The 23516-nt window shown below is 51.9% G+C and overlaps 1 protein-coding gene across 15 annotated transcripts in view; it reads left to right on the top strand.

Annotated features, from left to right (window-relative positions):
- Positions 1–23516, top strand: part of EPB41 (erythrocyte membrane protein band 4.1) — a 796630-nt gene that overhangs the window by 485657 nt on the left and 287457 nt on the right. The window lies entirely within an intron of this gene.

Below are 23516 nucleotides of genomic sequence, written 5' to 3'. Positions count from 1 at the left end.
TGAAGGCCTTCCTGCCCACCATCAGAGGAAGTCTGGTGCAAGTGCTCACGAACAACAGCAGACATATGGTACTACAACAAGCGGGATGGGGTGGGGTCCTGGGCTGTGTCAGGAGGCTCTGCGCCTCTGGAAGTGGCTGGACCGTCAAGGAATTTCTCTTAATGGCAAACTACCTTACTTGCTCCCCTATATGCCAGGACAAACAAACTCAGCCACCGATGCTTAGTGGATCACAAATGGTTGTTGCACCCACAGATGGCACAGGGGGTCTTCCAACAGTGGGGCGTGTCAAACTGGGATAGGCTTTTCCGATCTTTGCATTGAGGATGGCTCCCATATAGGGCTGGATTTGAATGGGTTGAAGATGGGACTTTACAGTGTTGATGGTAAAGCCCAGTTCGTGAAGGAGGTCTATAGTGGCTTGAGTGTGTGCATGGCACTGCTGTTGTGTTGTGCGCTTTATCAGCCAATCACCCAGGTATGGAAATACATGGATGCCCTGTCTTCACAGGTGCGCAGCTAGTACTGCAAGGCATTTTGTAAAAATGTGAAGTGTGGTAGTGACCACGAAGGGCAACCGTTTGAACTGGTAGTGTTTGCCACTTACCGCAAACCAGAGCTAGCGCCGATGCGCTGGGTGAATTGGGATATGGAATTATGCATCTTTGAGATAGAGTGCAGCCATGAAGTTGCCTTGCTGTAGTGGAATGACATCCTGAAAAGTGACCATTTGGAAGGGTTCGGACATGATGTACTCGTTCAGGGTCTGAGGTCCAGAATGGGCCCGAGGGATCTGTCCTTGGGACAGAGTAAGTATAGGGAATACACCCCTGGCCCTTTTAGGTGTTGTGGCACAGGGTCTATAACCCCTTTGAGAAGGATGCTTGGACCTCTTCCCGAAGCAGGCATTGGTGCTCTGGGAAGAGTACATGTTTGCAGGAAGGCATGTTGGGTGGTGTAGAGGTGAGCTCCAGGACAATAACAGTGGTGGTCTGAAGTGATGTGTTGCGGGGAAGAACATCTGAAGTCATCCCCCGTCAGGTGTTGTGTGGTGGAGGGACAAGAGTGGCAAGCAATTGCTGAGTTTGTGCAGCTCCATTGGGGAGCTACATTTCCCTCTTCCTTTGGCACTATTACCACAATAGGCACCCCTTGATTCGCCTCTTGTGGAGGTTTGTTGAGCTGGCTGACATGGAGGCTTCAGGGGAGGTTGTATTATAGCCTCTACGAAACGCTGAGCAGTGAAAGGACCCATGAGGGAAGGCGTCTGTAGGGTGCCTATGGCCTTTGCCATCTGTGTCTTTTTTTATTTTCCCCAGCATCTCATCAACCTGGGGCCCGAAGAGATGTTTCCCGTCAAAGGACAGATTGAAGAGCTGCTGTTGAAAGTCCGGTTTGAATCCCGAGACACCAAGCCAGGCTTGTCTGCGGAGGAGTACGCTAGAGTTGATGCCTGAGCAGTTGTGCCAGCGGCAAATACGGCACACCTAATGGAAGTGTTGGAGATCAACTTGCCTTCTGAGGCCAATTTGCAGGGCTCCTCTAGAAGATGTTGGAGGAGCTCCTCCATTTTGTCCCATTGTATTTGGAGAGCAGGCCGATGGAGCTGGCGGTAGGCTAATGATTGGTGGACTGCGTTGCAACGCACTTGCCACGGGTATCTATTCGTTTGCTCTCGCTGTCCGGCGGTGGGGCGTGGCCGATGCCCTGTGATTTTGACAGATTGCAAGCGGTATGCACCACCAAGGGGTCAGGAGGGAGTTGGCCACTCAAGTAGATGGGATCTGAAGGGGAGAGCTCAAGGTGATAAGCCGAGCCTTAACCGGCTCCTTGAAGATATCAGGGGCATTCCTTTCAGCATGGGCAGATACTGCATAGAACGATATGTAGAGGAAAGAGTTTCAAATGGGGAATCCTATTCATCAGGTTCTTTATGCATTTCTATGATATGGTAAGCTGCAGCCCTACCCAATTCCTCGCTGTAGGAGGTGGTGTCATCTGTAGAAGAGAAACGGACTGAGTAGAGATCGTGATCCATTTCTTCAGGAGTATCTACATCATAAAAATCCCATGGGTCCCCTTATGGAGGCATGTCGTAGGTCCCTCCTCCTCTGCCACGTTCACCCACTTCAGAATGTGATGACCCCTGAGGTGTGTACAAAAGTTGGTCAGGCAAAGAAAGAGGTGGGGATGGTTATGGTGTAGGTCTGGGTTGGGTGAGATGGGATGGAGGAGGGCAGTGGCGGCACAGGGTCAAGAATATGACTAGTGGCTTTGTTGTGCTTCTTCTGTTGCTTTGTTGTGGTGGAGGAGGCTCCAGCGCTTCCTCAAAGCTGAGCTGTCTCTTTGGAGGTTGCGTGAAGATTTGGCCCGTCTGGGGCTGGATGATTATCTGCCTCTGGCAAGTGTAGAGTTCGTCCTGCAGTTTCTGGAGGACTGGTTCAACAGCTGATCTTCCAATCGGCACCAAGTTTCCGTGCCGGCATCAGCGCAGATTTGGGTTTGGACGCCTTCGGATCTGATGGCTGGGTTAACAACAAAAGCGTCTGTTCTCATTTTTCCTGGTGCCGGTACGAAACTTGGCATAGTATCCGTAGTTGAGTCGGTGTTGACCATGTCCTGAAGGCAGTGGTGGCCCAGACGCCTCTATAGGGTCAGAGCCGATGAATGCCCCTTGTTGGGTGGAAGCTTGGAGCGGTGTCGAGGTGGAGTAGGAGCTGTACTCGCCACCTGTTGAACTGGCGGGAAGTATTCGATCTCGAGGTCGGAGCCGACACTTGCTTCCGACAAAGTTTTCACTATGGCAGTTGAAGGCTGAAGATGATGATTCCCCTCAAGGTGCTGTGTGGCGAAGATGTCTGGGGTATTTTTGCTGCTCCTACGTGACATCTCGAGTCGACAGGCCTGACCGTCTCGAAGAGTCTTCTTCAACTGGAAGGACCGACAAGCGTCACAAGAGGCCTCTTCATGCTCGAGAGAGAGCCAAGGTTTACAGACCTGCTGGAGGTCGGCCTAGAGATTCTTCACACAACATAGATTGCAATATTGAAAGGATGTCCGTTCCATCACAGGTAAGCATGGTGAGAGCGGACCAAATGAAAGGAAAACAGACCCCGGCGGGGGAGTCCTCAACAGGGACTGGAGTTTACTAGAGACTTGTCCCAGAAGAAACTCTGTGTCAACTCAATACGAGAGAAGGGGAAACACAGTCGAACACAATACCAAATAGGACACTATGATGGTGTCAATTCGGAGCACAGGGGCACTTATCTGAACCCGAGGGCGGAAAGAAAACAGTCTAACAATGGAACCAATACCCATGAGAGTTGCCTTGCAAGAGGTGGAGTCACAGTACCTCGAAAAAAAATTTGTAAGAAAAACTTGCATACATCCGGGCTCAACACTAGATAGTCGGAGTATGCACAGCATGTGTATCTAAAGCCATCCATGTCTCAACCAGAGCATTACCAAGTAAGTAACCAGGATGTACACTCCGGGTGCCTATGCAGTGGTAGATTCTGCTCTGGTGGAATGAGCTCATAGGCCTTCTGAAGGCTGCTTCTTGTCAATGCGTAGCAGAACTTGATGGAGAGCACAATCCATCTAGAGATGGTCCACTTCTTCAATGCCTTGCCCTAATTTGCCTCAGACAACCCCACAAAGAACTGATTTCCACTCAATGTTCCTTGATGCGATCTATATAGATGCAGAGTGATCCCGAAGGGTCTAAACTGTGACGTCCCTCTTCCCCTTTCGAGGAATTGGGTGGAGCAAAGAATGCTGGAAGGGTGCTAGCCTGTTTCAAATGAAAAGGTGTTACCACTTTCAGCATATAGAAAGCTCAGGTCCTCAACACCAGCTTGTCTGGCAAGAATACGGTATAAGCCAGTTGGAAAGAAATAGCCTGACGCTTGCTCATATGCAGAGCTGATGTCATGGCAATCAGGAAGATCGTTTTCAAGATCAAAAGACATAACGTACAACTATGCATTGACTCCAAAGGAGTACACATTACAAAGGTTAAAACCAAATTTAAATCCCACTAAGGCATCACATATAGGTTTTGTGGAAACAAATGCTGTTATCCTTTCAAACATCTTATAAGAATTGGTGATTTAAACATGGAAGGCTGGTCTGGTAACCGCATAAAAGCTCAAAGAGCAAACAGCCTTAACAGTGCTCAAAGCAAGTCCATGCTGGGCCAGGGACAAAAACAACAAAACCTAAGACAATTTGGCTTGCAATTGGTCGATCTGGGGGGGGGGGGGGTGTTGCACCAAGCCACAACTTTGTCTCACTGTATTTCAATTTGATAGAGGGATGCCTCGCCACCAAGATGACATCAATGACCTCAGAAGGATGGTCAAATGAGGTCAACTGCTGCCACTCAATCTCCAAGCATGGAGATGCGGATTGCGCAGGCCTGGGCTGAAGGCCCTGCCATGCTGCAGCAACAGAAGATCCCCTCCATGTGGCATCTTGATCATAGCACAGATGCTGATGCCCAGGAGCTCTGGGTACCATACTCTCCTAGCCTAATCTGGTGCCACTAGGATGACTTGAGCCCAGTCATTCTCGAACTTCTTCAGAACTCTGGGCAAGAGAGGCAGTGGCAGGAGCGCAAACAGGAACCCCAGGCTCCACTCTGGACCGAATGAATCAAAGAGAGCTGCTTTGGAAACTTCAACAATTAAGAGTGCTGGTGTTGTACGTTCTCAGGGGTGGCAAAAATATTGAGTATTCTTAAAGAAGCACGCAGGCTCCCCACTATGCTGCCTAATGGAAAAGGTTTGTCTGTTACTGCCTGTCAAACCAGATTGACCCCTAGCAGCCAATGTTCAAAACATTGTTTGTTATCTACTACATAGCACAACATATGAACTAGCCTTCACCTCAATTCGGCTTCACTTGGTTGCAGTGGCTGCTTATCTCCAAAATGGGCAACATGTCTCTGTTCAGGATTTCAGTAAATAAAACTTTTATGGATGGGCTCAAAAGAAGCATTCTTCCCCGAATGCCTCCAACCCTGGCATGGAATCTTAACATAGTCCTCACAAGACTTATGGGTCCTGTGTTTGAGCCCCTTCAGTCATGTTTCTTACAATCTCTCCCTTGGAAAGTAGCTTTCCTGGTGGCTAACACATTATTAAGATTATCAGTGAGCGCCAAACCTTAACTATACAAGAACCTTTCTTTCAGATTTATAGAGATAGGGTTGTCCTTTGCAAGACCCTACATTTCCTCCTAACATTGGTCTCTCCTTTCCACCATAACCAGTCTATAGAACTCCCAGTTTTCTTTCCTCAAATTGACTCCATTGCAGTAAGTCTTCATAACTTGGACATCAAACCAGCCTTAATTTACTATATGGATAGAATGAAGTCCTTTCGGAAAAGACAACTGTCACTTTTTCTGAAAACTGCATAAGGGGAAGGCCTCAAAATCAGGCATAGTCAGATGGATAGTTAAATGCATCCAAACCTGTTTAGCAAAAGCTAAAAGGGTTCTGCCTGCTTCTCCAAGACTCCACTCTACTAGGAAGAAAGAGGCCTCGATGGCCTTCCTAGGGAACATCCCCAAAGCAGACATTTAAGCAGCTACTTGGTCTACACCACATATTTTCACTGGACACTGGTATGTAGACGTATTAGCCTGCCAACAAGCCCCTGTTGGTTAGGCTGTAATGCATACTCGTTTCCAGTCTTCTGCAATATCTACAGGCTAGCCATCTCATAGGGGAGGACCACTTTCTGTAGTAGGGGATCTCTGTGTATAGCCATAATCTAGTGAATAGTCCCGCCCATGTGCGCGGACTCCGGAGCAATAAAAAATAATCTCTAAAAGGTGACAAATCATGCAGACCTGCATACACCTTTAAGAGAGAATTTAATTTAAAGACAGATAATGCAGCCTAAACCCACAGGCTACACTGTCCAGTACTTCAACTAGAATTCCACCATCCACAAACAGCACTGCCTGTCTAGTTTTTCTCCCCATAGGAAAAAACCCTGCCTCTACCAGCAAAAGCCTCTGGAATGATAGAGAGGAAGGAGAGGACAGACAAGCCCCATAGGCTGCCATTATGTGGCTTAAAACAGGATACTGTGCCTTTAAGAAACTTTCCAGGTTTCCAGAACTTTCCCCAGTATCCCAGAATGCCCAGCAGGTCCCATTTACTTTCAGTTCTTTTTTCCGGCTCCTGCTAGCAGGACCCTGGAGCATTGAGCTCTCCCCTTTTCAAGGGTTTTTTGGAGATTTTGTCAATTTTTGTCACTTTTTCAAGTGCTTAGTAGCTGGTACTGTCAACATGCCTGGCTTGTTCGACAAGTGCCCGGAATGTGGTAGAAAGAAGGCTAAAACTGATCCACACGAGGTGTGTATAGGTTGCCTTCCCCAGTCCCACGTGCCTGTAGACTGTACCATCTGCCACTCGTTCTCAGCCAGGACCCTGAGGGACAGAATGAAAATCAGGCTTCAAGTTCTGGAGGAGAGAAGACTGAAGGCACCAGGTGGGTCTGGAGGGGCTGATTTGGCCCATACTGAGGCCTCTGGGGGGCTCCCCAGGGGCAGGAAGACCAGTAAGCGCTCCCACTCCCCGTCGACGGCGACGTCGAGGAGGATGACCACCGTCTGTTCGCCGTCTCCCCAGGGCTCTGGGGAGAAGCGGCATCGACGTCGAGGGACCTGAATAGGCCGCCGTCGACTACATCGGCATCGTCGGCGACGACGCCGTCTTCGGCGCCGTCCAGCAGTCGGCGTCTAGATCGGACCCGGCGTCGGCGCTCGCCGTCGAGGGGAGATCGCCGTTCGCCGTCGATGAAGAGGAGACGATCGACGTCGCCGCCGAAGAGGAGATCGACGTCGAGACGCTCGAGGTCGAGGAGATCGCCGTCGAGGCACAGGTCGCTGTCGAGGCGGAGGTCGCCGTCGAGGCGGAGGTCGCCGTCGAGGCGGAGGTCGCCGTCGAGGCGAAGGTCGCCATCGAGGCGAAGGTCGACGTCGAGGAGAAGGTCGACGTCGAGGAAGAGAGAGTCACCGGAATCGGTGTACTCTGTGGTGTATACGCCTCCTCGGATGCCTCCGTCGCCGCCTCCTCTCCCACCTCCGCCGACTCCTCCTCCACCAACGCCGCCTCCTCCACCTCCACCGCCTCCACAGCCGCGGACACTGCCTCCGCCGCCCCCACCTCGGTCGCTGCCACGCACTCCAGTGGGACCTCCGCCGGTTCCCCTGCGGTCGGTTTCCCTTCCGAGGTACCCGACTCCGCCGCAGGGGACCCAGAAGCCACGACGCCCGCGGTCGCCGGGACCGGCTAGACCGGCGGACAGGCCGAAGAGGTCGCGCTCCCGCTCTCACAGGAGGAGAAGGTCACGGAGCCGTGGACGGTCATCGTCGGACTCAGGACGACGCCGTAGGAGGTACAGGTCGCACACGCGCTCCTCGACCAGAGACTTTTCCCCGACGCTGTCGGACTCACCGGGGACTAGGGTGTCTCCGGTGGACGACTTGGTCTCTTTCCAAGAGGTGCTGTTGAGAGGGGCAGCAAAGTTGGGTATCACGGTGACGGTTCCAACACCCACGACGTCCGTGATATTCGAGACACTTCATAAGAAACATCTGTCTCGCCCTCTACTGCCTCTTGTACCAGGACTGGTGGAACCCGCGTTGGAGCTGTTCCTCACTCCCGCGATGACGAAGGCTGCCCCCTCCAGGCTCATGAAAAAGTATAAGGCCCCGGAGTCGGATCCGGCCTTTTTGAGAGTGGACCCGAAGCCGGATTCGGTCATCGTGACGGCGGCGAGGAAACAACATGCGACCGCCCCTTCGTCGACGGTCCCGCCTGACAAGGAAAGCCGCTGGCTGGACTCTGCGGGCAGGAAGGTGTGTGGGACCGCCGCCACTACCGTGAAGGCGGCGAGTGCAGGGGCTTTGTTGGGCCGTTACGACCGGGCCCTGTGGGAGTCCCTGCAGCAGTATGCGGACCTGCTGCCCAGGGACAAGAAGGAGGACTTCTTGGAGACAGTGCGCGAAGGCATGCTGGTTTCTAATCAGGTGATCGGCGCAGCGGCGGATGTATCCTTGCTGGCCGCCCACGCCTACTGTTATGGCGTTCACCAGAGGCGGCATTCGTGGCTGCGCCTGACGTCCCTCAAGCCAGAGGCGCAGCAAAGAGTGGCCAACCTGCCCTTCTCGGGGGAAACCCTGTTCGGGAAACATGCGGAAGATGAGATGGACCGCATGAAGGCGGAGGCGGAAACCCTGACGGCCGTTGGGTTGGAGAAGGCCGAGAAGAAGAAGCGCCCGTTCCAGAGGCGGTTCGGGTCTTCGGGCAGAGGGCGTGGGCAGGGTTCGGGACAGCAGCAGCAACAACAGCAGCAGTTCCGCAAGCCCTTCCAGAAGCGCCAGAGGGGTAGAGGAGGCCAGCAGGCTACTACCACTACCAAGGGCCCGGCCGGGTCTCGGCCCTGAGCGGCTACTTCCCCCTCAACCGTTACCCACTCCAGTGGGGGGAAGCATTCAATTTTTTCCGGCAGAGTGGAGAAAAATTACTCAGGACAAGTGGGTGCTGAATATTGTTTGCAATGGATACAGTCTTCGGTTTATCAGCCCGCCTCCAGCGATTCCGCCGGTCAGCTCTCGATTCCAGCTGAGAGAGCTCCAGGCGGAGGCAGACATCTTGTTGAGAAAAAAGGCGGTAGAAGAGGTACCTCTGTCTCAAAGGGGAAGAGGTCTGTACTCTCGGTTCTTCCTCGTTCGCAAGAAGGACAAGAACGAGTTCAGGCCCATTCTGGATTTGCGACAGGCAAACAAATGGATTCGCAGAGAGAAGTTTCGCATGCTATCGTTGCACCAGATTTACCCTCAGCTGCAACGGGGAGACTGGCTCTGTGCCATAGATCTACAGGATGCGTACTTCCATGTGCCCATAGCGAGGAAGCACAGGAAGTTCCTGCGATTCCAAGTCGGCGCCAATCACTATCAATACACAGTACTGCCATTCGGGCTAAAGTCTGCTCCCAGGACCTTCTCGAAGTGCATGGCGGTGGTGGCGGCACACCTGCGGAGGAACAAGGTGTTTGTCTATCCGTATCTGGACGATTGGCTGATCAAGGCTTCATCCTTCTCGGAAGCACAAGATCACTTCCGATGGACGTGCGCTCTCTTACACAAGCTGAGGTTACACGTCAACCTGTCCAAATCGGTCCCGACTCCGGTCCAGTGCATACAGTACCTGGGGGCCTCCATCGATACGCGGTCAGCAAGCGTGTCTCCTTCGGAGGAGAGACGGTTATCACTCCTTCGGAAAGCTCAGGACTGCTCCATCGACGACCGTGAGGAAGGTGTCTTCTCTACTGGGATCGATGGCCTCCTGTACCTTCCTCACGCCTCACGCACGGCTACACATGAGACCACTGCAGGAGTGCTTGGAGGATCAGTGGGATCAGAGGACAGGCTCTTGGGACGACAAGATACGACTGTCGCTGCATGCTCTTCAGTCTCTGAAGTGGTGGTGTTCGGCGGAAAACCTCCTCAAGGGGGTTCCCTTCCACAAGGACATTCCCACGACGAGTGTAGTGACGGATGCTTCTCTCCAGGGCTGGGGAGCGCATTCCGGGGACTTGCAGATTCAAGGAAAGTGGTCTCCTCTGGAATCGACGTACCACATAAATTTCCTGGAACTCAGATCTGTCTTCCTGGCACTGAAGGCCTTCCTTCCGTCCTTCCGGACCAACTCGCTGCTGATACAGACAGACAATACAACCACGATGTATTACCTCAACAAGCAGGGGGGGGTCGAGATCGCGCACTCTGTCGCAGGAGGCGCAGGCGATCTGGCGCTGGCTGCTGGCCCGAGGACTGACGATTACGGCCACGCATCTGCCAGGGGTGCAGAATGCTCAGGCGGACGCCTTGAGCAGGCTGATTCAGGAAAACCACGAATGGGTCATAAACGACGAAGTACTAGGAGAAGTCTTCGCAAGGTGGGGGACTCAAGACGTAGATCTGTTCGCCACCGCCGAAAACAGCAAATGCCGAGACTTCGCATCCAGGTACTACCAGCGGGGGACGCTGGGGAATGCGCTATGGATCGATTGGTCGAACAGCTTTCTGTACGCTTTTCCACCCATTCCCCTGATTACGGCGGTGCTCATCAAGCTGTCCCAGTCCAGGGCGCGGATGATCCTGATCGCCCCGGAGTGGCCCAGGCAGTGGTGGTTCACGGACCTTCTTCACCGGTCTCTCCTTCCTCACATGCGGTTGCCGTGCAGGCCGGACCTTCTCACGAAGTTCGGGGGGCGGATGGTGCACCCCAACCTCTCGTCTTTGAGTTTGGCGGCATGGCTCCTGAAATAGTGCAATATGGCCATCTGAATCTACCAGACGATTGTATGGACATTCTGAAGGAGTCTAAGCGACCTTCCACTAGGACATCCTATGCTTACAAGTGGAAGAGGTTCTGTATCTGGTGTAAGTCCAAGAACTTTGATCCGGCAACATGTAAGGAAGATGTCATCCTTCCATACCTTTTACATCTGGCGCAGTCTGGCCTTAATTTCCATTCCATTAAGGTTCATCTGGCTGCTTTGACTGCTTACAGGAAATGCCCTTCACAGACTTCCTTCTTTCAGATCCCTGTGGTCAAGGATTTTTTGGAAGGCTTGAAGAAAGTGTTTCCTCCCGTCAGACTTCCCTCGCCTTCCTGGGACTTGAATGTGGTGCTGTCCAGACTGATGAAGGAGCCTTTTGAACCCATTCACAAGGCTTCATTGCAGCACCTATCCTGGAAGGCGGTGTTCCTAGTGGCCATTACATCGGCCCGCAGGGTGAGTGAACTTCAGGCATTATGTTGTCAAGAACCTTATACTGTATTTCATGCTGCTAAGGTTGTGATGCGTACTCACCCTAAATTTCTTCCTAAGGTTATCTCTGATTTTCATGTCAACCAGACCATAACTTTACCTACGTTCTTTCAGAATCCCTCTTCGCCAGCGGAAAGGTCTCTCCATTCCCTGGATGTTCGGAGGGTGTTGAAATTTTATCTGGATAAGACCAAGGATATTCGTAGGTCTGACCAATTGTTTGTTAATTATGGCTCAGTCAGGACTGGTCTTGCGACCTCTAAGCAGTCCATTTCTCGGTGGATTGTGTCCTGCATACAATTGTGTTATCAAAAGGCTAATAAGACCTTAGGGGGTAAACCTAAGGCTCATTCCACCAGGGGCAAAGCTGCCACGACGGCTTTGCTGCGTAATGTTCCGATTGCGGAAATCTGCAAGGCGGCCACTTGGAAGTCGGTCCATACCTTTGCTGCGCATTACTGTCTGGACACGGATGCCAGGGCAGATGCTCAGGTTGGGCAGGCTTCGCTGCGAAATTTGTTCGCACAGTAGTGGTAGTGTCTTGTGTGTTCTCCACCGCTTTTGTTGTGTGGGGATGGGCTTGCCATTCTATTCACTAGATTATGACTATACACAGAGATCCCCTGCTACAGAAGGAGTAGTTTCTTTTCTGTAACTCCAGTTCTGTAGTAGGGGTATCTCTGTTATAGTCATAAGCGCCCGCCCTCCTCCCCGGTGGAGAGATACTTATTCATATGTAGAATGCTACAGGTCTGGCGTGCTACGCCTTCAAAAAGAACTGAAAGTAAATGGGACCTGCTGGGCATTCTGGGATACTGGGGAAAGTTCTGGAAACCTGGAAAGTTTCTTAAAGGCACAGTATCCTGTTTTAAGCCACATAATGGAAGCCTATGGGGCTTGTCTGTCCTCTCCTTCCTCTCTATCATTCCAGAGGCTTTTGCTGGTAGAGGCAGGGTTTTTTCCTATGGGGAGAAAAACTAGACAGGCAGTGCTGTTTGTGGATGGTGGAATTCTAGTTGAAGTACTGGACAGTGTAGCCTGTGGGTATAGGCTGCATTATCTGTCTTTAAATTAAATTCTCTCTTAAAGGTGTATGCAGGTCTGCATGATTTGTCACCTTTTAGAGATTATTTTTTATTGCTCTGGGGTCCACGCACATGGGCGGGACTATTCACTAGATTATGACTATAACAGAGATACCCCTACTACAGAATTGGAGTTACAGAAAAGAAACTACTCCTTACATCATATGCACAGCATGTGTATCTACAGCCACACATGCCTCAAACTGAAAATGTTACTTACCCTGTAAGCATCTGTTTGTGGCATTTAGTGCTGTAGATCCATATGCGCACACCATCACAGATGCATATGGATGTTGCAGTTATCATTTTGTCTTCCTCCTCTTGCATGTTCATCTTTCTATCTCTTTCCCATTCTTTTATCACTTTGGTCAAGTTTCTGCCTCACCCGCCATGCGGAAAACAATCTAACAATGGAGCCTTCAACCATGCACATTGCAAGCAAAAGGTGGAGTCATAGTACCTCGTGACTAGAACAATTCTTTGAAGAAAAACAACTTCCACACATCCGGGCCCAGCACTTACGGCAGGAGTATGAACAACATGTGAATCTGCAGCACTATATGCCACGAACAGATGCTTGCAGAGTAAATAACATTTTCCTTCTGGTGGATAATCTAGCTAACCACAGATTCCTCACCAACCATTCCACCTCAGTGCTCTGTGAACTGGACTGTTTTCAGTGTAAAAAGGTTTCAGACTAGAGATCTGCACATTGGTCATGCCAATGTGCTGAAGGGCTCTGTGTCTTAGGGCGAGGAGAGCATAAGAAAGCAACTGACTTCGTCATGCATGAGTGACACTTGTATGTAGCTCTGCTCACCACTTTCGGAGCGTAATGATGTCGGCATGGAGCCACCCACTGATGCGCTTCGTACTGCTTTCCAGATATAGTCTGATGCCTGGAGAGTATTCACAAGGTAAGGAATCTTAGGGAAAATAGAGTATCCACCAGAAAGAGCATTACCAAATATAAGTAACTCATTTATCACAGCCGTCAGTACAGAGGCTGACTTGGGAGTGACAATTGCGGATTACATTGAGGAAATATTTTAAAGCCGAATCCTCACTCTCCTTTGCCAGGTAGATAAAATGGGTTATGTAGTAGACCTAGCATTGATGTGGTAAGTTTTTGTCACTCATTTAGTGAGGACTGCTATGGCTTCTGGGGCAGTTTAATTGGAAGGGTGCCTGGAAGACAAAAGGCCCAGACTGATCTTCGAAATCAACCTTCAAAAGATGTATTTTGAGCCAATCTCAAAGGTGGCATCGCTGGCATAAGTAGGCTTTGAACATGCTTAATCATTGCCTCTGGACCCAACAACACTGGTTTCATCCAGACTATCATTATGTTTTGGTTGTAAGTAAATTATTTTATTGCTTTGATGGTTTGATTAATATGTTTTTTTTAGGATGCTCTGTTCCTGGTGTAAACTTGGTTTTGTAAGTATATGGTAGCAGTGCCTACTTGGCATTCTTGTAGGTGCAGATCAGACACATAAACAGCAAGATTTTGGTTGAATCAAAAAACCTAATTGCAAAGAAAGGAGTCTGTGCAGAGGCCTATAGTGGACAGTGACGAACAATGGGGTGGACTATTACTTTTTACTTTGTGGTTATTTTTTCCCGTAGGATTTGGGAAATGTAGTTTTGTTACTGTTAGATGAGGGAACTTGGCAATAGCTGCTGAAATAAAGGTGAAGAAAGATGATACATAATCCTTTCCTTCATGTCTTTTAATATATTCATAACTTTCATACAAAAAAAACAAAACTTTATATTTAGCTTGCTTTTCTAATATACTGTTCATGGATAGGAGAGTGAATCCAATAACAGAGATGGAAAAGGTACTTGTAATCCTGGTTGTCTGGCTTAAGTATTCACTATGAATCTATAAGCATTGCACCTGCCTCTCATTGTTCCAAAAGCATGAGTGGAAAGGTTCCTTCAATCCTCCCTGAGAAACTATATAATGGGTAGGCTGCAGGTCTGTTGGCATTGAGTGTGCATATCCTGTTAAATGCTATCTTTTTGCTTTTCCTAACAGTGGTGTATTTGGCAAAATCCTGGCTAGTTATTGTTTTTCATACCAATAGAAGGAAAAGGGACATAAGATTGCCTTGCTTTTTCTTATATTTAATGTTTTTTTCGTTAGAAAAATGTTTTTAGTGTTACAGGTGTTTTATTGTGGGTGTGAAGAAAATGACATTGACAGAGGATTAGGAATAACTTGTTCGAGGCATATGAGCTGCAGATTACACACTTTTGCATAGATCGCCATCTGGTGTTGGGCCCGGATGTTTGCAGTTTGTTTTTCCTCTTGGAAAGTCTTTGGAAGTCACGAGGTCGGTGACTCCTCCTTTAGATCGTATTGCGCATGGGCTTCGGCTCCATCCTCAGATTGTTTTTTCCGCCATCGGGCTCGGATGTAATCTTCGCGCTCCGGTTCTGAACATTTCCAGTTCGACGATCGAAGCGGAATCCTCAACTCACATCGCGGTATTGTTTCGATCGCGATCTCCTCAAATCAACGTACCTTCTTCTAGACAAATCTTCGGTTCCATTCGTCGACGGCGGCCTTCGGGCCTAACCAATCTCCGGTCCCGGCTGATGGAAAGAATTCAATTCAAGAAGTGCCCTCGATGTGGGTCCAAATTCCCCCACACCGATCTTCATGAGGTATGCAACCTCTGCCTCTCCCCTGAACACGAGGCTCGAGACTGTCCGGCCTGTAAGTCTTTCTGATCGAAAAAGACTATTCGGGACCGAAGAGCCAGAAGAAACATGGCACACTCCTCGACCTCCATTCCAGTAGATTTCTTCGGAGACGACATCGAAGATCCGGGACAGCAACGCACCTAAGAGGGACCTCGTCAGTGCCTCCGAGGCCGACGACTCAGATGTGGAAGACATGACTCCGGCGCAGAGGGTCATGTGTACTATTACCCCCCCCCCACACCCGCGCCAACACCCAAAAAGGCTCCGGTCACGCCTTCGCCTCCGGTCCTAAGCAAGACCAGAGACACTGCTTCACACACCCCACCTTCGGGCCCGGTGAAGAAGCCAAGTAAGCCTTCCGGCGGCTCGGGCTCGAGCCAGCCTGCCAGCGGTGCCGAGAAACACACTTCGGCACCGAAAAAGAAACCAGCCTCTACCTCGACACCGAGCTCCGCTCCGAAGCCCTCGGGGTCGAAACCCAGCGCTTCCGTACCGACGCCATCTTCGGTACCGACCAAACCCCATAAGGCCCTCGGCACCGACACTTCCAAGCCGAAACCCATCTCGGCGCCGACCAAGAAATCGGAGGTTCCCAAGCCCAGTGCTAAGCAAACTGGCACAGACAAGCCTAAAAAGTCATCGGCCCCGAAAACTTAGGCGCCGACGGACCAAACATTGTCACAGGAACTATTTACTCCGGATCCCTTACAAAAAACTCTCACCAGGGATACAAAAACTGGACACCTGGCACTCTCTTCCAAAAAGAGACATTTGGACAAACCAGCTACACCTCCAAAGAGGAAGGACTCTGGTACCTCTCCTTTCAGAATACCTTCCCCCACCTCCCCCACCTTCTCCACCTCCGCCTTCTCCACCCCCACCTCATCGCTCTCCGACCCCGTCTCCAGACGATGATGATCAGGGGACCCATATCACGATATAGGGATGTGCCCCAAGACCCACCGCTACAGGATCCCCAGACCCATGGGACGACTACAATAACCCAGATATTCCCGACGTCCCACAAGATGACCTTTACCCTTCCAGGCCATCTCCACCGGAAGACTCATTAAGGTTCCACCATCTACTTCAAAGGGCGGCACACTATCACGGGGTAGAGTTGCACACTGACACAGTGGAGGAGGATTTCCTCCTCAACACGTTTGATACCACACATAGGTCTACATCCATACTACCTATGCTTAAGGGGGTGGTAAAGCAAGCGCCAGAGGTTTTTAAGGACCCAGTCAGGGCCAGGGTCATTAACCCACGCATAGAAAAGAAATACAAAGCTGCCCCCACAGATCCCGCCTATATCAAAGGGCGAGCGCCACTAGATTCCCTAGTGGTTTCCACTGCACGAAAAAGAACAAATTCCCAGGCGTCAGTGAAGCACCACCACCTGACAAAGAGTCAAAGCTACTGGACGCATCAGGAAAGCGCACTGCGTCACAGGCAGCCAATATATGGCATATCGCCAACACCCAAGCGCTATTGGCCAGATACAATAGGGCACATTATGATGAATTGGAAAACATAATGCACCACCTCCCTGAAAAATATAAAACTAGGGCTAATGAATTAATTCAAGAGGGTAAGACAATCACTAACACCTCTATACGCTGTGCCTTAGATGCAGCAGACACAGCCTCCAGGGCTATTAATACTAGCGTCCTCCTCCGTCGCCATGCTTGGCTAAGAATATCAGGATTTAAACCAGAGGTACAAGCCGCCATCCTGAATCATCCCTTTGACCAGGAACACCTATTCGGCCCAAAGGTAGATGAGGCCCTCGAAAAAATGAAGGACACCGACACGGCGAAGTCTATGGGAGCCCTACAGTCACACCCTCCTAGGTGCTCTTTTCGCCGCTCTTCCTTTCGGAGTACATCTAGAGGCTACTCCTCAGATAACGCGTCCACTTCCTACAAATCCCCCACTCAGTCCACCTTCACAAGGGACTATCATAGAGGCGGCTATAGGGGCAACAATAATAAGGGCAGAGGCAAAACCAATACCGCCCGCTCTGCCACACCGCCTACCCAATGACTTCCCCCGCTCCCTCCAGACCATCCCACTCCGGTCGGGGCAGACTTCAAAATTTCCTTCATGTCTGGGAGACCATCACCTCAGACAAATGAGTGACCCAAATTATTCGGTCAGGATACTGCCTGGAATTAACATCTACCCCCCCCAAACATTCCACACAGGCAACGCCCAATGTCACAAGAACATTCCACATTACTAAAGCAGGAGGTACTGGAGGAGCCTAGCGCGCATCCAAGATGGTCGCGTGAGCACAGGGCTCCCCGGACCCTCGCTGCTCCTCGGAATTTATCCTGAATCTATCCTGACTCGGTTGATGGAATCTGGGAGACGAATGCTGGCTGAACACTAAACTCCTTTCGGAAATCAAATCGGACCTGGCAATCCGGAGTTATGGTGGTTTGAACTTTTGAGGCCCACCCTACGGCAGTGCCCGATGCGAGGGTGATCTGTGGAGCCGGGGCGTAGTTGAACAACAACGGCAGCGGAGCGGTGCCAGTGGCCGTCACATCACTTTCGGTTTCACTTTTGGTCTTTGAGGGGCTGGACGGTGGACTTGCTTGGTGCGACTGGGCTTCCATTTTGCCTTCGCTTGATGCCGGTGGCTTCGTCTGCTGCCAGTGTGCTCATTGTCGGTGGTCACTTCGCTCCGCCATATTGCGGCCTGTGGTGCGACACGCGTCTGCCTGGCCTGCGCCACCTTGACGCTTCCTCGGTGGTCCCCTTCGGCGATCGAGGTTCTCATGGGAGGCAAGGGAGACCCCGAGAGGTGTAAGACCAAGACATCCCTACGCGGGGGACCGGTCCAGACGAACAACATGGACCGCTACACTCAGGGTAAAGGATCCCCCGGGACAGCCAATGTCCCCTCGGAGGACACCAGTGGTGGCCCGTCCGTTTCTCCGGATCTGTCCCTGCAGGACATCATGGGCGCCATTACGGGCATCAGAGAGACCATCGCTACACAGTACGAGGCCTTGGCCCGTAAAATCGACACGGTGGCCATTGACATTACCCTAATCCGGGCGGATCTCTCTAAGACCAACGAGAGGGTTCAATCGCTGGATGTGCGGACGTCCTCCCTCGGGACGGACGTGTCGGACCTGCAGGCCACTCTCGGCGATCTCAAGTCGGCTAATGATCTGATGGCCCGGCGGCTGGAAGACTTCGAGGGACGGGCCCGCCGCAATAACATCCGCGTCATTGGCGTTCCGGAGACCTCCGATAACCGCCCGGTTGATCTTCTTGTCGAGGAGCTCATCCTCGAACATCTTGCTCCCGCTGGCCTGAGTAAGTTTTTCGCTGTGGAGCGGGCCCATCGAGTCCCAGGTGGCCGGCCGCGACCGGGTGCCCCCCCGGGGCCTATCGTTGCGAGACTTTTCCATTACAGAGACCGAGACGCGATTCTGCAGGCCTCACGGGTTCATGGCCCGGTCCGACATGAGAACTCGTCCATTAACTTTTTCCCGGACATCACCCAACTTGTCCAGAAACAGCGGATGGGCTTCCAGGGGGTGAAGCGGCGTCTCCGGGACCTCGGTCTCAAGTACTCTATGCTTTATCCTGCAAGGCTCCGAGTGGAACATGAAGATCGGACTACCTTTTTTGACTCTCCTGTGACTGTGAGTGACTGGCTGGATTCGCTGCCAGACCGGGGTGACCGGACTGGGCCCTCTGCCGGTATCGAGGGTGGTGGGTCTCCTTTGGAGTGACTTATGGTCCCGGACTTTGCCAGGTTGTACTGTTCGGCTGGGTTCTACCTCTTTTGTGCATTTTGTTTCACTATGTTGTGTGTGGGGAGCGGGCGGGGACGGGTCCCTTCCCTCCTCCGGGGTCTTTTCGTAGAATGGGGTTTGTAGGGCGACAGGCACACTGCAAGTTGGGGTGGTTTTTTGGACCGCAGGGGTGCAGGGTGGGGGGTGTTGGAGTTGGGGGGGGGCTGGTGGGTGGGTGGGGTTGTTTGCATTTGTGTTTTTTGTTTTCAAGGCGAAGTATTGGCTATGGTTCATCCTTGGGTGTTGAGCTCTTTGCTAGGGGGCCTTTGATCTACTGGATGGGATGGGGGGGGACGGGTTGAGATTGATGTCTTGGAACGTCAATGGATTGGGGGACCGTATCAAACGGGGTGTTGTGCTGCAATATCTGCGTCGTCTGACTCCTGATGTGGTGTTCTTACAGGAGACGCATCTGGTTGGCAATGTTTGTCGGGCTATGAACAGGGGGGGGATATCGACTTGTGGCCCACTCTGGTTTCACCACTGGTTCGAGAGGGGTGGGCATTCTCTTGCGAGCTTCACTTCCGTTGGAGATCACCAGGGTGGTCCCAGACGATAGAGGGCGCTATGTGGCTCTGACTGGGAGGTGGGAGGGGCAGTCCCTTTCCTTGATCTCAGTCTATGTTCCCCCGGGCCTCCAGAACTCCACCTTCTCAGACTTGGGTCGTATGTTGCTTGGGCTTCCTGACAGTCTTTTGCTTATGGGTGGGGACTTTAATTCGGTTGTTTCGGGTGACCTGGACCGTCATCCGCCCAGGGCCCTCCCTGCTGCCCAGGCGTGGCTGGGCAGGCTCCTGGAGACCTTCGGTCTGGTGGACTGTTGGAGGTTAATGCATCCGACACAGTGTCAGTACACCTTTCACTCTGGGGCCCATGGGAGTCTCTCCAGACTGGACTATTTCCTTATGCCCGCGGCCCAGGCTGCTCGGATTCGAGAGGTCAAACACCTGGCCAGGGGTATTTCTGATCATTCACCACTGTGGTTGCTTTTTGACACCGGGTTGCGGTCCGCTGGGCGGATCGCTCCTATTAACCCTTGGTACCTGCGAGACCCCAAGATCCGTGATAGCCTGATTAAGTCGATTGATCAATATTTTTCTGAGAATGAGGGGTCGGTGTTGTCCTCTGTGTCCCTGTGGGAAGCTTTCAAAGCAGTGCTCCGCGGGCATGCCCTGTCCCAGATAGTGGAGGCCAAGAGGGTCAAGAGAGAGGCGGTTGTGACGCTGGAGACTGAAATATCGGGGCTGGAGGCAGCCTTGGAGGCGGGTGTCACCCCGGATGGGCTGCATGCCCTCAGCCTGAAGCAGTTTGAATATAAGTCTCTCGTCACTGATGCTGCCAAGACTATATATAGGGAGCAGCAGGGCAGGTTGTATGACGCCGGAGACAAGGCGGGTAAGCTGATTGCCTGTTGGACAAGAAGGAGAGAGTGAATCGTGTGGTCCCGGAGCTTCGGGTGTCGGATGGAGTGTGTGTGACTGAGCCTGGTGAGATTGTTGAGTGTTTTGCTGACCACCTCCGTGCAGTGTACTCCCCGGTGTCCGATAGAGATGAGGAAGACTCTTGTCTTCTGCTTCGAGATATTGCCCTGCCCGGCTTATCCGTCGATGACCGCGAGCTGATGGATGCCCCTTTGTCTGTCGAAGAGATAGCTACTGCGATTCGCTCCCTCCGCTCGGGTAAGGCTATGGGCCCCAACGGCCTGCCGATTGAACTATATAAGTTGCGCCCGGATAAAATCGCGCCTTTCCTCCGTCATATGTTTCAGGAATCGCTCGAGAGGGGTTCCCTTCCTGACGACCAGCGTCTGGCTACTATGGTAGTGATTCCCAAGGAGGGTAAGCCACGTGACCGCTGCGCCTCCTATAGGCCTATTTCCCTGCTGAATGCCGAACCCAAAATCCTTGCTAAGGTCCTCGCTAATCGCTTGCTGAGCGTTATATGTGATTTGATACATCCGGATCAATGTGGCTTCATCCCACATCGTAATACCGCTCTCAACTTACGGCGTCTGCACTGCGTCCTTGCTAGGGCTGAGTACTTGGCTGAGCCGGCCATATTGGTTTCCCTAGACGCCACGATGGCCTTTGATACCATTGAATGGCCATTTCTTTGGGCCGTTTTGGCGAAGTTTGGGTTTGGTGAGGGGTTCATTGTCTGGGTGAAGCTCCTTTATGCTGGACCAATGGCTCAGGTGGTTGTCAATGGGCGGGTTTCTCGGCCTTTCGCTCTCGGGAGGGGAACTAGGCAGGGGTGCCCGTTGTCCCCGCTGCTCTTTGCTCTCGCCCTGGAGCCGCTCGCTGCCTGGCTCCGTTGGGAGCCCTCGATTAGAGGGCTCCGGTGGGCCCCGGGCTTCGAGGATCGGGTTTCATTGTATGCGGATGATATTCTCTTGTATCTCACCTCACCGCGGAAGTCGCTCAATGTTCTCTTTGATGTCCTTACTTCCTTCGGGAAAAACTCGGGTCTGATAATCAACTGGTCCAAATCTTGTGTGTATCCTATCTCTGGTGGTTTTCCTCTCTTGCCGCCTCGGCTTCCGCTCCAAATATCTCAGTCCGGCTTTAAATACCTGGGGGTGTACGTTTCGTTGGATCCGGCGGTCCGCTATGAGCATAATCTCCTGTCTCCACTCCGGCGTTTGAGGGCAGATACGGCTCGGTGGTGTAAGCTGCCCTTGTCTCCGCTTGGTCGCGCAGCGCTGTTTAAAATGATGTCCCTTCCCAGATTCCTTTATGCACTCCAGAACTTCTTCGATGTCATTCCTGCGGCCTACTTTAGGGAGGTGGAGAGTTTGCAGAGGAGACTGGTTTGGGACGGGCGATCGCGTATCGCGTTGGCCAAGCTGACTCTTTCCTGGTATGACGGGGGCATCGCGCTTCCTGATATTCGACGGTACTATTGGGCCTCCCAGCTGTCTGCCATTAATCATGCTACGTACGCTCCTGGTTCGAATCCGGCATATGAGATGGATAAATTCCTGCTCCCCGGCGGTAACTATAACAGAGCGCTTTACTCGCGGTCTGCTGGTGGGGCCCTTACGGGCCCTACCAGGATTGCGGTCCGTGTATGGAAGGCGGCTAACGTTGCGATGGGCTGGAGTGAGCGTTTAACGTGCGCCACTCCTCTATTCGACTCAGACCGCTTGGGAAACCTCTGGACAACGAAAGGCTTCGAGCGCCGGGATACGATCGGCATCAGCAGAGTGGGGGACCTGTGGGTTAAAGGTGCGGTTAAATCCTTCGCGGCGCTTCAGCTCGAGTATGAGCTTAGTGACAGAGAGTTTTTCCGTTATGCACAGGTTCGGCACGCCCTGCTTTCGGTCTTTGGGGAGGGGACCACGGTCCCTTCTTCTTCGCCTCTCGAGGACCGCATACTCGACGGTCACGTCCCCGACAGTACTATTTCCCTGATTTACAAAAAACTGATAAACAATCGGGCTGACCTCTTGGTGCGTCTTCGGGAGGCATGGACGGGAGATGGGGTGGAGCTGGACGATGAGGACTGGCAGACTGCACTGTCATCCCCTAAGGAGGTGGCCATCCCGGCCCGTCTCCGCCTGGTCCAGCTTAAGATTCTCCATCGTGTATATGTGACGGGCCCCCGCCTGGTCTCGATGGGGTTTTCAGACGACGGACTCTGTAAGCGTGGCTGCGGGCTCAGTGCTACTTTTCTCCATATCCTATGGGAATGCCGCGAGGTGGCGGAATACTGGCGCCGGGTGCATGATATTATGAGACGAGTCACCGGGGTCGCTCTGCTGCCGGAGGTGCGTCGTTGTGTGCTGAATGTATGGGAGCCCAATGACTGCAATGCGGCTCAGGCACGGTGGGCGGCCTTGGGGAACATGATTGCAAAGAGAGATATTGCGCAGCTTTGGGGTTCCCAGCGGCCTCCCACCGTGTCCGTCTGGAAGGAAAACATGGACTGGTGCATGTTCAGGGAGAAAACGGTGTACGTGGCCCGTGGTAAACCGGGGGCTTGGGGTAAAATTTGGGGGCAGTGGAACGTGTATCGTGGGTCTATCTGTGCTCCCCCGTTGGTAGATACGTCCGGGGTTGCCTCATCCCCCTGATCCTTGAGGGTTCCTTGTGCATCTCGTACTTCGGAGTACAGATTTGGTTCTCTCGTTGCCCCCCCCCCCCCCCTCCCTCTCAGGTCTTCTTTTATTGACCGCCCTCGGGTGGTTGGGTGTTGACTCCCCCGGCAGGTGTTCGCCGCCCTTCCTAAGTCGTTTCGCCTGGTTTGTTGTATTTTTGTATTTTTCTTTTTTGTTGTTATTTATACTAAAAGTGTGTATTCTGATTTCCTCTATGTGCAGTCTGATTTACTGTGCTAGTGCGGAGCCCCCGTGGGCTAGCCATTGTTTTCTGATATGCTGGAACACTTTGACTGCTAGCAGCCGGCCCTGGTGGTTGTAGGCCCGTGTTTGTAACCCTTTTATGCACAATAAAATCTTTTAAAAAAAAAAAAAAAAAAAAGCAGGAGGTAATCTCCCTCCTACAAAAACAGGCAATAGAAAAAGTTCCCGTCAATCAGCAAAATTTAGGGGTCTACTCCCTATATTTTCTAATACCAAAAGGGACGAGACTCTACGGCCTATTCTAGATCTCCGGCCCCTAAACACATACATACACTCGGACCATTTTCACATGGTAACGCTTCAGCAGGTGCTTTCGCTCCTCTCCCAGAACGACTTCCTCACCACACTGGACTTGAAAGATGCATACTTCCACATTCCAGTACACCATGCTCACAGAAAGTACCTCAGATTTGTAGTGGACGGACAACACTACCAGTTCAAGGTGCTCCCATTCGGAGTCACAACAGCACCACGGGTATTCACCAAGTGCCTAGCGGTAGTGGCGGCACACCTCAGGAGACAGCACATTCACGTCTTCCCATACTTGGACGACTGGCTGATAAAGGCCACTTCATACAACCAATGTGTACACCACACCGCCACTACTTCACCAACTACTTCACCAACTAGGCTTCACGGTGAACTACCAAAAGTCTCAGCTAACACCATC

Source organism: Triturus cristatus, chromosome 3_2, assembly GCF_964204655.1.
Source record: "Triturus cristatus chromosome 3_2, aTriCri1.1, whole genome shotgun sequence".
NCBI classification, from domain to species: Eukaryota; Metazoa; Chordata; class Amphibia; order Caudata; family Salamandridae; genus Triturus; species Triturus cristatus.
This window is presented reverse-complemented; position numbering and strand designations above follow the sequence as displayed.